Genomic DNA, 6391 nt, shown 5'->3' on the forward strand with positions numbered 1-6391 from the left:
ACAGTTTGTACAGTTTGTATACCATTTTACAAGGGACTACCTGATTCATTTAAAGTTTCGTTTATTTGTGTTTAAGTTGTTAATAGCTGGTAGGCCAATTAATTTTATTCTTAAAATTTAAAAAATAAAATTAAGTCTACAATGTATGACAATAACAGCCATGGGCGCCCGCAGGATTTGGAACAGGATGTGAAATATATAGATCTAACGAACCTCCAGGGGTTCGGGGCCTTCCCCGGGAAAATTTCTGAAAATATAGTGTTTTAAAATGTATTTTTACGCTATTTTGTAACACATAAAACCAACCAAACAAAACAAAATTGTACATTGTGCATCAAGGAGGGTAATTCATCGTTTTTGATGCCAACATAAAAAATTAACCAAACAATTATAAAGAAAAACAATTATAGTTGAATAAAGCCTAACAGCCAAGAAAGTTGATGTTTTGTTTTCTGAATAGTTTTGTTAAAGTATAAAAAATTGTTACAACTGTGAGTCAGAATCACTTATTTCAGAAACCACCTAAGTGCAAGTTATGTAACTTTTGGGAAATAAAAAAAAAACTTAGTGAAACTTTAAGTTTATGTTATATAACCTTCTAGTATTTTTTTTTTATTTATCTGTAATGTGCTACAAAACTGTACATAACATAAAAGTTATGTTAATAAAATGTAAAAATGAATAAAAAATTGTTTTAATTGTTGCATTTACGTGGTTTTTGAAATTAATTAGGGTTTTTGGGTAAGTTATGTGGTATATATAGGAAAACACATATATATAGTCCCTTAAATAACTGTGGGCATGGTTTAAGAGGAAAGCTTTAAGTAAATAATACCTAGTTCCATTCCTAAAAATTTACATAACACTTTTAAACAAAACAGAGAATACAAAATGTAAATTAAAAGTCAAAAATGTATTCTGGCTTTAGTCATCTTCCTCCGGCAAGTTCTCCGGAATATGTCTCTCGGTTGTTGGCCATTGGAGGATGTCATTAAAAAAATCTTCGTAACCCACAATGTACTGCATTAACTTTTTCAGGTCCTCAATTTTATCTCTCTTGATTGGTACCTAAAAAAATCGCACTGTTTAGACTCCTGGAAAAGATCCATATTATTGTTGAAGTATGATTATTATTATTGTTATTAAAATATTATTTATGTTAATCTGTGTTATTGTTGTTGTTATGTGTTTATTGTGTGGTTCGGTTAAGTAAGTAGTCAGTTAGGCTAGGTTAGGTTAGGTAATTGTATGTTATTGTTATGTGTTATTGTGTGGTCAGGTAAGTAGTTAGTTAGGCTAGGCTTGGTAAGGTTAGGTTATTATGTTATTATTATGTGTTATTACTTACCTTTCCCAAAGTACTTACATAAAAGTAGAAGAAATAGGGAACACATCTTAAAACCCTACAGCTTGAGAGACAGGAAGAGTATCAGATAACCAGAAAAATATATGGAGAAGAGTAAAATAGTAAAAAATAAAAAAAAAGATTGAAAGAAAAAGGATATTACATATTGGATTTGACTTTAGACTTTCTTTATCTACGTATTTGGAACTTTAATTTATCTACGTATACGGAACTGCAGCCAATGTATTAAACAAAATATACTTTTAAATAAGTTAGGCCTACATGAAATTAAAATAATTTATGACAAAACATGTAAATGTAATTTTTTAGCCTTTAAAAAACACGATAGCCTGTATCAGTCACCGTCGTGGGTATTCCAGTGAGATTTGCACCAGAACTCGGCCGCGCTCCCGGCTCATGCTTCTCATCCCTAGCGGTGACATATTCGTGATAAGGGGGGTGGGACTTTGAATTGCCGCTCCCTTAGGTATCCTTTGTGGAAATCCATGAGTTCTGGCTACTTGGGAACCCAAGCCATTTGACATACAACAAATCACCCTTCCTCCTAATCACCTTCTCTACCAAACACATGTCTTAATACTTGATCTTTAACAACTCCCAGAGGCGTTCCGCTGCTTCCACTTCCACAAACCATCACTCCGTTACTCACCCGGGTAACGGACTTGAGAATGTTAAATGGAAGCACAGTAAATAAACCAATATTGATCACAGTTTTCTTTCAAAATTTTAATCTTTATTGAATATTGTGAAATCGAAATTATCCATGCTGTAAGTTGTTTTAGTAAAACTTAATAGTACTCGTAGTATTTATAATAATTTAGGTGTAGGTCTTATTAATTAAAAACTGAATGAATTTCACTTACAAATTATTGGAATATCTTAAAGGCATATTGTTTAATAGTAGTTTTTTAAGCAAGTAGGCATAATTTACTTTCTGAATTACTGGTTACAGAGAGAATCCAAAAAGATGTGTCCCATGTTTAAATTATAGGGGAATCAAACAAACTTTATATCTTGCTTATTTACTAACATAATATGATAATATTTGGTATGCTCATTCACTAGGTAGGGGTTTACTTTTCAAACTTATCGTTGACATCCTCGAAAGTTCACCCAACCAAAGGGGAAATCAAAATGATGACGACATTGATGAAATAACAGATCGCTGTCCATCGATCTCAACTCGTTTCCTATATCTACCAATGAACAATTGAAAGAGGTTGAAAAGTTACTCTCCAACGTGGAGACTCACGTTGATCTGGTAGGTCTACTATTAATCATAATTCTAGAAAAATTTTACATATTTATATATTTTATATGAAATCACCCATGAATTTTGGAATATTTCAATACTTTATGTTATTCCAGTCAACGGCAGAAACCTTTTACACAATGCTGTATCTTAATTTGATAATATCTGTAACAGTGCAAAAGCATTGTAGTTAAAAACTTGATTAAGTTTACACTTCCTAGATTTTTAGAACGGAGTTTACCATTTACCATCGATGTCTTCTCCACCGTCCTTGTAGACAGGGGAATCGTCAATTTCTTGTAAAAGTGTATGTGTGTGAGAGTGTACTTGAGCATTGATTTCCTATTTGTTGTTTAGGTTATATTTATTTGTGTTCGTTGATAAATTCAGTTAATTTATAATATAGTCGTTCAATTAGGTATTGTTTGAGTTGTTTTTAAAAGCTTTATTTTCACTTATTTCTTTGAGTTTTCTTGGCAAGAGATTAAACATTTTGATCCCCATGTTGTTTGGAGTTTTTCTGGTTTTGTTCAGCCTATGGTACCCTAAGTCTAGGTTTGTTTTGTTTCTGATGTTGTAGTTGTGACATTGGATTCTGAGTTGGGGAGGATTTGATTTGATTGAGGTAATAGTTTCAAAAAGGTAAAGGGAGTTTACAGTTAGGATTCGGTTTTCGATAAAAAGAGGTTTGTAGTGGGCTTGTGGTTCATCTCGATCGATTTGTTGTATTATCCTAATTGCTTTCTTCTGTAAGGTTATTATTTTCTCGATGTGGATTTCATTTGCAGAGCCCCAGGCTATTATGCCATATCTGATATGTGATGAAAAAATTGCATGATAAGCAGTTATAGTGATTTGTTTGTTAGGCTTCTAATTCTTCTTAACGCATATACAACTTGTGACAACTTTCCACCTGGTTTTAAAAGGTGATCGTGCCATGTTAGGTTTTTGTCCAACATTATCTCAAGAAACTTAGTGTTAGTTTGTGAGTTTTCATCTGCAGTTGAATTTTCATTGTTATGGTTTGTAGGTTTGAAGTTTATTACTATTGTTTTCTGTTTATATATTGTTAAGTTTATTTCGTTGCAAGTAGCTGTAGAGATTTGTAGGGTTTTGTTAGTTTTGGATTTTTAAAGTTCTGCGTTTTTACCATCTGTTGGTGTGCTGATTGTTGTGTCGTCTGCAAACATTATACAGGCGCTGTCTTCTGTAAAATTGGTGGGAAATGAATTTATGTATGTTAAGAAAAGTATGGGGCCTAGTATGGAGCCCTGTGGAATTCCTTGATAGGTTGTTTGTAGTTTAGACCTGTATTTAATTTCATAGTAGTTCTTTGTGTATTCTATTTAGACTTGTTGCTTCCTGTTGGTTAAATAGTTTTGTATCCAATCTAATGCTTTATGAGTGATATTAAGTTGTTGAAGTTTTTTTATAAGAATTTTCCTCTGGGGCCGTCAAATGCTTTTTCTATGCCCAAGAAGTCTTCTCTCCTTTCTTGTATTTTGGATAGACTAGGGCTATTTTTGCTAGGTCTGGTACAGTTTCTTGTCTAATTGATGCATTTATTACATTTAAAAGTGGCTCAACTATCTGATTTTTACAACGCTTTACCATTTTGTTTGTTATCTCATCTATCCCAGAGGAATTTTTAGGGGGTAGCTTAGATATAATTTGCTCAAGCTCTTTCTTGGTTATGGTCTTGAATTCTGATAGAGAGTCTGGTTTGGGTAGTGTCATGTCAGGTAGGTTGTCAAAATCAGTATTTAGTGTCTCAGTGGGTTTTCTCTTGCCAAGAGTGATGAAGTGAGTATTAAATAATTTACATATCTTGGTAGGGTCGCTGATAAGTTGGTCTTCATCTATTAGTTTTATCCCTTCGTTTTGTTTTTATTGGGATTCCTTTCTCTATTTATGGTTGTCCATAGTTCTTTATTTTTATTGGGGGCATTCTTTATTTTCTCAATTATTGAGTTACTTTTTTGAAATTTACTTTCTAAGCCATAGTATATTTTTTGCCTTTTGTGTAGTTCCTTGTATTCTTCTTTATTCGTCAATAAATATTTTTGTTCTGCCTGACGTAAAGTAGATCTTAATTTTACGAACTTGTCATTCCAAAAAAACTTTTTATTATTTTTGTTATTATAGGCTCTGTAGGTTTTGGGCATTTCTTCTATTTTTTCTTGGATAGTTTTCACTAGGTAGTTATATTTTTTATTCACATCCGGAATTGTTTATGTGTATGACCAGTCTTGATTGCCAAATGATACTTTTAGCTCATCTAATTTTGTAATTGTTATTTTTCTGGTTAGTCTTTTGATGGGGGGGGGGTTAGTTAGCCCCCCTATAAAACCCCGTTCCCATGGTCTGATCACGCTGGTTTGCTTACTTTTGTTAATCAATGTAAGTTTACACGTTTGTACTAAATTTCATCAAGATTGGATCATTTTGCTCAAGTTGTCGTGCTAACGGACACAGGCTCTATATATTACCTATATATTTATATTGATGAATCTAAACTAATGATTTTTTGCCTTAGGGGGCATCAAAATGAAAAAGTAAATCGGTACTAAGTCCATGTGTTACCATGTAACTTACGGCAATAGATCTAGCTCATACTGTATATGAGAAATTTGCTTAAAAACAAATACAGACCCTCAAACTCTTATTTAAATTCACAGTCAGAGTTCCTACTCCAGCTTTTGCTCGGCCTGTGCAAAAAAACTTAAAAAAATATTGTTTTGACACAAATGGTATTGCTTTATACGTGCCAATATAAATACAAATAGCGTTTTAGGTGGTACAATACTTAAGTTTGTTGTTTTTAGCGAATTTCCATTTAGGGAATAAGCTATTACCGTAGTACTCATGGTAAGACCTGGACCCGGGACCGATTTTTTTCTACGTTTTGAGGTCCCTAGAGGCCAAAAACACCATCCGTTCAAATTCATATATATATATATATATTTATATATATATTTATATATATATGTGTCCGTTAGCGCGATAACTCGAGCAAAAATGATCCGATTTTGATGAAATTTGGTACAAACATGTAAACCTACGTTTATTCGATCGAGTTCGCGAACCAGCATGATCGGACCATGGGAACGGGGGTTTATGGGGCCTTTTATGGGGTAAAAATGGGTTTTTCCCATTTTTGACCCAAAAAACATAACATTTTGCAATTTCTTTCCAAACAATTTTGTAGAGCTTAAAAAGACAAATAATTTAGTATATTGAAGCGTTATAATGCGCCTAATGGTTACGGAGAAAATTCCAAAGAAATTTAAATTTAAAATTCTCATGTTATTCTTATGGAGAATAAGTAAACTGTTGTAGTTTGCTTGTTTATTAACATATTTTGCCCAAATTTGGAAAATGTTTTTATTTCTTACAAACTATTAACATTTTACAAAAAAAAAACACTTTTACCCTCCCTGTTGCAGCAAACCTAAGTATGTGTTAAGCTGATTCTATTTAAATAGGGAATAAATGTGATATTTTTAAGGAGATATTTTAGTGTAAATCCAATCAGGCAAATGGAAATTCGCTTAGTCTGCAGGTTTGCTGCGGCGGGGGTATTTTAAATTTTGTTTTGAAATATTGTGATGTCCCTCGTGTATTGTGATATTCCGGATACGATTGTAGGCGTATTGCACATCATTAACACGAAGTTAGGTTAGTGTTCCTTAATGTAGGATAGGCAGAATATAAAAAACTGCTTGACTGTGATTAATTGCCAAATATTTATAAGTGGTACCTTGGTTTGGTTG

Source organism: Macrosteles quadrilineatus, unplaced genomic scaffold, assembly GCF_028750875.1.
Source record: "Macrosteles quadrilineatus isolate MER2022 unplaced genomic scaffold, UCM_ALF_1.0 Scaffold_2__2_contigs__length_208266976, whole genome shotgun sequence".
In the NCBI taxonomy this organism is placed as follows: Eukaryota; Metazoa; Arthropoda; class Insecta; order Hemiptera; family Cicadellidae; genus Macrosteles; species Macrosteles quadrilineatus.